Source organism: Camelus dromedarius, chromosome 15 (assembly GCF_036321535.1).
Source record: "Camelus dromedarius isolate mCamDro1 chromosome 15, mCamDro1.pat, whole genome shotgun sequence".
Classification (NCBI taxonomy): domain Eukaryota; kingdom Metazoa; phylum Chordata; class Mammalia; order Artiodactyla; family Camelidae; genus Camelus; species Camelus dromedarius.
The window spans coordinates 19,840,853-19,849,230 of record NC_087450.1 but is presented as its reverse complement, the minus strand read 5'-3'; the positions used below and the strand labels follow the sequence as shown (position 1 = coordinate 19,849,230).

At 39.9% G+C, this 8,378-nt stretch overlaps 1 protein-coding gene across 4 annotated transcripts in view; it reads left to right on the top strand.

Annotated features, from left to right (window-relative positions):
* Positions 1-5,799: 5,799 nt before the first annotated feature.
* SANBR (SANT and BTB domain regulator of CSR) overlaps positions 5,800-8,378 on the top strand; it is a 42,398-nt gene continuing 39,819 nt past the window's right edge. For 3 of the 4 annotated variants that reach the window (XM_064494464.1, XM_064494463.1, XM_064494462.1), the window contains exon 1: positions 5,800-6,322. The gene's annotated coding sequence lies outside the window, so the exon portion shown is untranslated. The remainder of the gene's footprint in view (positions 6,323-8,378) is intronic. The other variant, XM_031467096.2, reaches the window with a different exon arrangement.

Genomic DNA, 8,378 nt, shown 5'->3' with positions numbered 1-8,378 from the left:
CTAATCATTGAGGGGAAAGGGTTATTGACAACACCACTTCTCTCAAGAGGAAAATGTTTTTGGATTTACTTTCTCCTTAGCACTATTTCCTTGGAAATCTACTGGGTTAAGATAAATATGGAATGCCAGCTGTTTATCCAGCAACATTTTTTTTATTGTAAAAAAACACAGGCTTTGAGATTGCTCTGAGTAAGGTACAACTGGTAACCAAGCTTGTTTCTCCTTGCAGAGACCTGGAACCCACCTTCAAGGGATTTTTACAACATAGTGGTTCCTATGGCATATAAGGCTTACCTAAGGAGGATGCTCTTCTCTATAGGCTGTGTTTACTGTGCTGTACCCTTTAGCCAAGCTAAGTGACCTTGGTGCCAAGTTATATCCTTTTGAGTCATGTGAGTGTGAATGTTTGCTGAGTAAGCAGAGAAGGACTATAGTAATTACTTCTGGCACCATCTACTAAATCCATATTTTCCCCATTTCATTACATACCAAGTTCCCATAAACATGAAGCTGGTGCTCTCTGTTCTATTTATTGATATATGTCAATTCCTTTCCCAGCACAGCACTGTCTCGATATAACTTTATAGTATGTTTTAATATCTGATAGGTGAATCTGTTTGTCCTCCTTTGTTAAAATTACCTTAGCTGTTTGTAGATTTTTATTCTTCTGTATACATTTTAGTATCAGTTTATCAAGTTCCCAAAAATAAGCTGCTGTGATTTTTATTGGAATTGCATTGAATTTGCGGATTAATTTAGAGAGAACTGACATTGTTACAAGGTCGGATCATCACATTTGTGAACATCATTTCTCTCCACTTATTCAGGACATCATGTATTTATTGGGTTTTGTTTGTTTGTTGGCTAATTCCTATATACTTAATACTTTTTGTAGCCGTTGAAAATGATATTATTTCTGGTACAGAGAAGTATGTAGGACTTGGTATGTTGATCTTATATTTGTAACTTTGATGAATGCTTATTCTAAAATAATTGATTCTCTTTGGTTGTCTAAGTAAATGCAAATGCAACTAATGAGTTTTAGTTCTTCCTTTTTAGTCCCTATACCTTTCTTTCCTTTTTATTGTTTTGGCCAGGTTGCCAGTCTGTATTTAACGGTAGCTGTGGTAGCGGGCATTTTTACCTTATTTCTACTTCAGAGTCTAAAGTTGCTCTATTCAATATAATGTTTGCTGTAAGTTTTATGCTAGTTAGTTTTTATCAAAAGAATGTCCCTTTTATCGATAATTTAAATCTGCATTTGTTTTATGGTCTTTTGATTTTTTACTTTTAATAATAGTAATATAGTGAATAACATTGATTTTCTGGTATTGAACCATTCTTGCATTCCTAATTGATTTTCTTTGTAGTGAAATAATTTGTTTCATTAAAAACACATATAAGGGGGGAGGATATAGCTCAAGTGGTATAGTGCATGCGTAGCATACGCAAGGTCATGGGTTTAACCTCCAGTACCTCCTCTAGAATAAGCAAACCTGATTACCTCCCCCCGAAAAATAATAAATAAATAAATTCTAAATATAAGTAAATAAACAAAAACACATACGAGTATGTGTAGGAAATGATTAAGATAAAAGTGAGATATGCAGAAACCTAACTGTATACAGAAGGCAGAATTGCCACTATTTGATAAGGTTTCCCAGGAGAAGATAAGCTGAAAAGAGACACTGGGTCATAGTCTGGCTTCAGTTTCTCTGAAAATTTACAAGAGCCTTTTATGGAGAAAGTCATTGGGCAAGGCCCTAAGCAAATATTGGGAAACCTAGCTTTATCTGCAGTTTATGTATTTTGACAGATGTGGCAGCTACTAGAACTTGGTATCTGCCTATAATACAGTCAGGGGGAATGGGCTGCTTAGGTTTTTCTGCTTTTAAGCTCCCTATGGCTATCCTTCAGCAGTCAGGAGTGGAACAAAGCAGAACACTTACGTGTTCTCAAAAGATCCGAGGAGCAGAAGGAACGAGCAAGGACTTCATTAACATGTGGTCTGGCGAGCCAAGTACAGCTAACCTAGGCCAGGCTTATCTCAGCATTGTCAGATTAAAAATATAGTATAACATAAAGCATCGTGTTGAAGACTCTCAAGTCATTCTGCACAAATCTGAACTGGCTGCTCTCTGCGTGGTGCACAGTTATCCTGGGTTCTGTCTCTTTTTTCCTGAGGAGTCTTCTGATCTATCTTTCTTGTTTCCATACCCGACAGTTGCCTCTATCTTGGTTTGCTCTCAGAGAGGTAAAGCACATCTAGCCCATCTCTTTCCTGAGAAAGGCTGCAGGGAAGTAAAGTGTGAGTCCTTTTGAATGTCCAAAAATGTCTTTTAATTTTATTCTCAATTTGAATAACAGTCTTGACATAAAATTCCAAGTTGGCCATTATTTTTCTTTAAAATTTTGAAGTGATTTCTCTGTTGTCTCTAGTTTCCTTGTGGCTGCTGAGAAGGCTGAAGCTATTTCTGATTCTTGACCCTTTGTATGGGTCCTATTTGTTTTCCTCTCTGGAAGCTTGTAGTTTGAATTTGAGAATATTAATGGCTAAATTATTTTGTTTTGAAGTTTCCATTTTCCTGCAGCCTTTTCCCCCCCCTTGGGTTACTTTTTGTGTGTGTGTGTGTTTATGTTTATGTTTTACCTCTGTCTATCATGATATTTTCCTTGGGTTTCTGCTGAACTTTGGTTGCCTGCTTATGTTTAAGAATAAGAGGACTGGAAGGGGAGGGTATAGCTCAGTGGTAGAATGTGTGCTTAGCATGCACAGGGTCCTGGGTGCAATCCCCATTACCTCTATTAAAATAAATAAATCTAATTACCTCCGCCCCCACCAAAAAGCTTTTTTTTAATTTGTTTTAAGAATAAGAGGCCGAATAGCTGATTGAATGCTTTGAGCAGACAGGCAGGGCTCATTGACAGTGAACTTTGTGTTAAAGTAGTTTGGAGGGTATGACATAGGATTTACTAATATGTACTTGAATTAAACTTTCTATCCAGTCTTAGGCAGACCAGAAAGCACTTTAACTGTAGGTAAGTAGCTCCAATGAGAGAATAGAGAGGGGGTGGAAAATTGCATTGTGTCATTTCTCCTTCCAGATTCATCAATTGGATAGATCACTCCTTCCCTGAGAAGCAGTTAGTGAGACGGGGAGAGAAGCAGGGAGAAAGGCACCAGTTTATTCTAGAGAAATACTTCCATGTAACGATATGAAGTAGGAAATTATGTTAAACAGTGTGTTAAGTTGAATGTATATTTTAAATGTCTTTATATTTGCTTTTTTAAAATCTGCTGTTTCTGAGATAAATATGTTTAAAATCTCCAGTTGTTGATAGTCTCACGTTTTTATCAGTTATTTTATATATTTTTGCTACCTTATTATAAGTTTTGCACTTACCATGTTTTTCTTTTTTTATAGATCATTTTCTTCTGCAGGTTTGGAAGCCATACAGTCGAATTTTTAATTCTTGTTGTGGTTACTTCTAACCCATAATTATTTTTCTTTATCAGTGTTTAAAGTTATCAGTATTAATAGAGTCTTACAGTAACACAAGAACGTTGGCACACTCATCCTCCCTGCTTTCTCAGACACTTTTCCTATTGTCTCCCCCTTTCCTGTTCTTTCACCAATGTTGGTATCACATGGAGTTTTTATCCTAAATTGTTAGTTAATTTTTTATTTTTAATATTTGCCTATTTGAACAAAAGACTTGTCTGTTTAGCCTTATTTCCTATATATGTTTTATCCCTTCATTTACATTTTTAACCATCAAACTAATATAATCACATGGTTTTAAAAAATCAAATTGTAATTAAAAACACGAGAGAAAGTAGTCCCTGCCTAGAGTCCTTGATACCAGAAGCAACCACATTTAACTCTCTTGCTATTCTGTTTTTATCTTTTTACTTTGAAATATAATGTGCTCATCTTGCAATTTTGACTTAATCAATTTTAGAAGTTATCTATTAACTTCTCCTTCCCACCTCCTCCATGGAGTTTTTAATTGCCTTCCACTACTATCCCATACTTCTCTTACCCCATCTTTTTAATATTTTAACTTTTAGTTAAATCAATGAAATCTTTAATATTATAATATTTTAACTTTTAGTTGAATCAATGAAAATGATTGCATTATTGTGACCATGTAGATATTGTTTCTTTTATCTCTATTATTTATTCCTTATATAACTTTTTTGGTTTCCTGCATTGACATTGCTTTGTTTTCTTATTTGCCTAGTTTTTATGTACTATACCTGGCTACAAGGAGTGGTGCCTGATGCTTTCAAGTGCTGGACCTTTCAAGGGTTCTACTGTGTAAACAGTCTTAGTTGTCAGAATCCCTGTCTTAGGTGTAATTTCATCCCCTCATTTCTTTCGGATGAACTTTGCTAAAAGCAAGGAGTGGCAGTCAACCACAAACTCACATTCTGACCTTTTCTAAACCACTTCCCTCAGAGCTATAGGCTTGATAACCTGCCTTTCAAGTTAACACAGGTGAAAATACTTTTGGGAAGAGTCACCAGCCTGCAATTTGTTTCTACCCGCCAATGCCACTTGTATCTTAGATCTTTGTTATTGTAGACACCACTTTAAGGGACTTTCTCTTTCAGGGAATACGCTAAGCTTCTGTAACAAATAGATAAAAAATACAGTAACTAAAGCAAGACAAACATTTTCCTCATACAATAGTCCAGAGGTAGGCAGGCAGTCGAGGGCTTGTTAGGAAGCTTTGCTTCACAAGGTAATTCAGGACCCAGATTCCTTCTGTTACTGTCCTGCAATATCCTATGGTTTGCTCTTGTCCTTGTGGTTTAAGGGTTTAGGTTGGCTCCGCCGTCACAACTGAGTTCCAGCTTGTGTAAAAGGAGGAGAGGGAGTAAAGTAGCTTCTCTTTAAGAATTTACCTAACTAGCATCTTTGTGGTACAAACTTGCCTAATTTTAGTATCTTTGTGGAAGAAAAATAGTAAAAGATTTGCATAAAGTCACAGATGATACAATTGGAAAAAACTGACATTCTATACAGTTAGACACTTAATCATCAGATTTCATAATGCTAATCATTCGTTTGAATAGGGCTTTCCCATTTCTATCCTTTCTGATCCTAACATTTAGTTTTGATTCTGAGAATAGACACATCCCAAGTGGAAATTAGAAATACTGACATGTAGCGTTTACCCCACAAGACTGAGCCTTGTACATCTGACTAGGTTCCCGGTAGTAGTCGCCACCAATAACACATACGTGCTGAACCTATTAATGTATGAAAACTGAACGTGTCACCCCGAGCTATTTACATTTTTCAAGAGATGCCTCCTGATAGACAATGCTTCACCTGATACTTCTGGTGTCCCTCAGATCATGCAATTTTCCCATTTTACATGACCTAAGCTGGTATACCAAAGCCACCAACCATTGCATCTGTTCTTTTAGTTCTTCCATCTCCCCTATGTTCTCCTTTCTTCTGGACTCACAGTTTACCACCTAAGTTCTGGCTGCGGGCATCTGGTTGCTAAGAGACAAGACGCTAGGAGGGTGGGGACGCTGCACTGCGACAAACCTGAGAGTGAATGCGAGGGCTGGGGGAGGTGACCGGCAACGGCTCCGCGCGGCGGCCGTCTGCAGCAGCCGCTCCTCGGCTCCCGCCCGCCCGGCAGGAGCTCGACACCCATTGGCTCCACCGCAGAGGCGCTGGCCTGCGATTGGCCGGGCGGCGTCGCGCTCGGCGCTCCCACCCTCCATCCCCCTATCGGCCCTGGTACCCTACCGCGTCTTGCGAGCCGGCGCGGGCGGCGGCGCCGCGGCCCGGGTTGCGGTTCTGGTCGCGGGAGCTTCACGGCCGGGCGGTGCCGGCCGCTGCAGGTGACGGAGGCGCGGCGAGCCGCATCCTTGTGGAGGTGAGCGAGACGCCGAGGGGGCTCGGGTGCCGGCCGGGGGCGGGTAGTACGGCGAGAGCGGCACGGCTGGCAGCCAGCTCGTTCCTTCTGCGGCCTCCTCAGGCCGGCGGGGCCGCTCGCCCAAAGTGCCCCCGAACACCCCGACGCGCAGCCTGCAGCCCGCCAGCCCTGCGTGCTCCAGCTCCAGGGAGCCGGTCCCACCCACGAACCGGCTGAGTGACCCCCAGCGTCTGCTTCTCCGGCCTCGCCTCGGCTCCGTGCACCGCATCTTCCCCCGCCTCGCCCTGCAGCACCGCGCCTTTGTCCGCCCCCGCCCGCCTGGCGCCGGGAGAGTTTCTTCCCCTGAGGCGAGGCGGGGAGAACGGGAAGGTCTGCAGTGCCCTGAGGACGCGCCGCGCAGTGAGCCTCTGGGCCGAAGGTTTGCAGGGCTTTTAATCTCTTCATCCTAGAGTTCAGATGTGATTTTATTCCCCCTTCACAGTGAAAGCCAGCTGCCTCCGTTCTCATTTGTGGTCAGAAATCCTGGGCACAGGGCTTCTACCGTGTTGTGGGATGACTCAGTATTATCTCCCACCTTTGACCTGCCCTAGGACCCCCTCGCTTCCCATCTTCCACTGCCTAGGGGAAAAAAGTCTGTCTACACGACCCTTTTTCTGTTTGTAAGAAAGAAGGAGAAAAAAACATGCCAGTCGTAGACCTCTGTTTGGCATTAGTTAATTAATTAGATTGGTCTTACTAATACATTTAAATAAGCCACAGTTGTGGGAATGGGGGAGAGGGTATGAGGTGTGTTGTTTAAAAGTGTAGTGTTTTAACAAGTAGAATTTTTTTGGTAAATAAGACGTTTCACGTTAAACATTAACATCTTTTTGATGCTTTGTCATGAATGGGAGATCTAGTAGTAGTGTAATTTGAGCTTCAAACTTTCTCTTATCAGTTTTTCATAAGCCTATACTTCTTTTCCAGAATGGGGTGTGACAGCTACTCAGAATTTATGTGTTACTAAGGATTATCCATTAGTGCCATCCATGCCTTTCATACTTACACTCTAACTCTAAGGGATGCTTTCTTGAACATTTATTTAACTGGACTTAATACTGGATAGTTATGTAAAGAAAATATCAACAGAAAAAAATTTTTTGCATCTAGACAATTTAAGTTATTCTTAGACATGGATATTATAAATGAGTATTAGATTTGAAATACCCATACAAGTTTTAAAGTATTTTATATGGACAGTATTTTTGATTATATAACAGGTACCTGCACATTGTGGGTCACAATAAATATTTGAGAAATTTTAAATGAATCTTTTTGGAAGTAAAGAAAAAGACAGCACCCACGTCCTTGCCCTGAATTCCATTTTACACTGTTTTCTACTGAGGCTCAAATAAATTGTACCCTGTGCCCTAACACACACCTCAAATAGTGTGGTATGAAAAGTGATAATATGCTAGGCAGTCAAGTGGAAAATAACAATTCTGTAAAATCTATTTCCAGCTGGGCTCAAGGCAGTGTTTTACAGTTCTTAAACTAATTTTTGGAACTTTTTATGCCAATCATGGCTGAGATAGGAAGGTAGAAAGATAGTAATAGTAATAAATTATTTGTTGAGCACCTTTTGTGTGCCAGGTAGTATGTTTTATATATATATAACTATTTAATCCTTACAATAACCTCAAAGGTAGGTATTATTTCCCTTACAGCTGAAACCATTGAAAGCATAGGCTGTACTGCTGGAAGTGGTAAACTAGATAAGAATCTAGATCTGACTTTCTACTCATTTTGTTAAGAGCATACTTAATTGGAAAGTTGCTATCTCTCCTTTCATCTGTCACATGTATCTTTATGAATCTGTGTAATCCGAGGATCTTTGGAATGGTGATGTTACTACTACAAATATTATGTTGTATTATGTGCCAGGTAGCACTGTCCATATATCCTCAAAGTATGTGGTAGCTACTGTTTTTCTTCCTTTTACCAAGGAGGAAACTGAGGCTTAGAGATATGTAATCTGAAGCATTTCTACCTTAAGTGGTAGAAGCAGACAAAAATTGGGGTAGTCTGGCTCCAGAATCCATACCCTTATCCACAACATGATTCTGGCCCATCAGCAGTACCTCTCTAGTTGCTGGGAAGCTATGATTTTAGAGTACTTAGTGTTTTGCTTTCTTTTTAATGTTCATGCAGAAACCTGTAGGATAACTTTATGATATCTGCCACCTAATGTCCTATATCAGTGTTTTGTGTAAACTATTACACATTACTAATCATAATTAACACTTACTGAGAGCTTCTGCATGCCAACTCCCCATTCCAACTTTTAAACATCTCACATAATCCAGGGAGGTTGATACTGTTATTTTATGCTGCATCACATTTGTAAGGTGCTTTTATTGTCTTCATAGTGCTTTCACAAAATAATCCCTTTGATTATTTCTATGATGTCAGTCAGAGGTATTACCATCACTTAA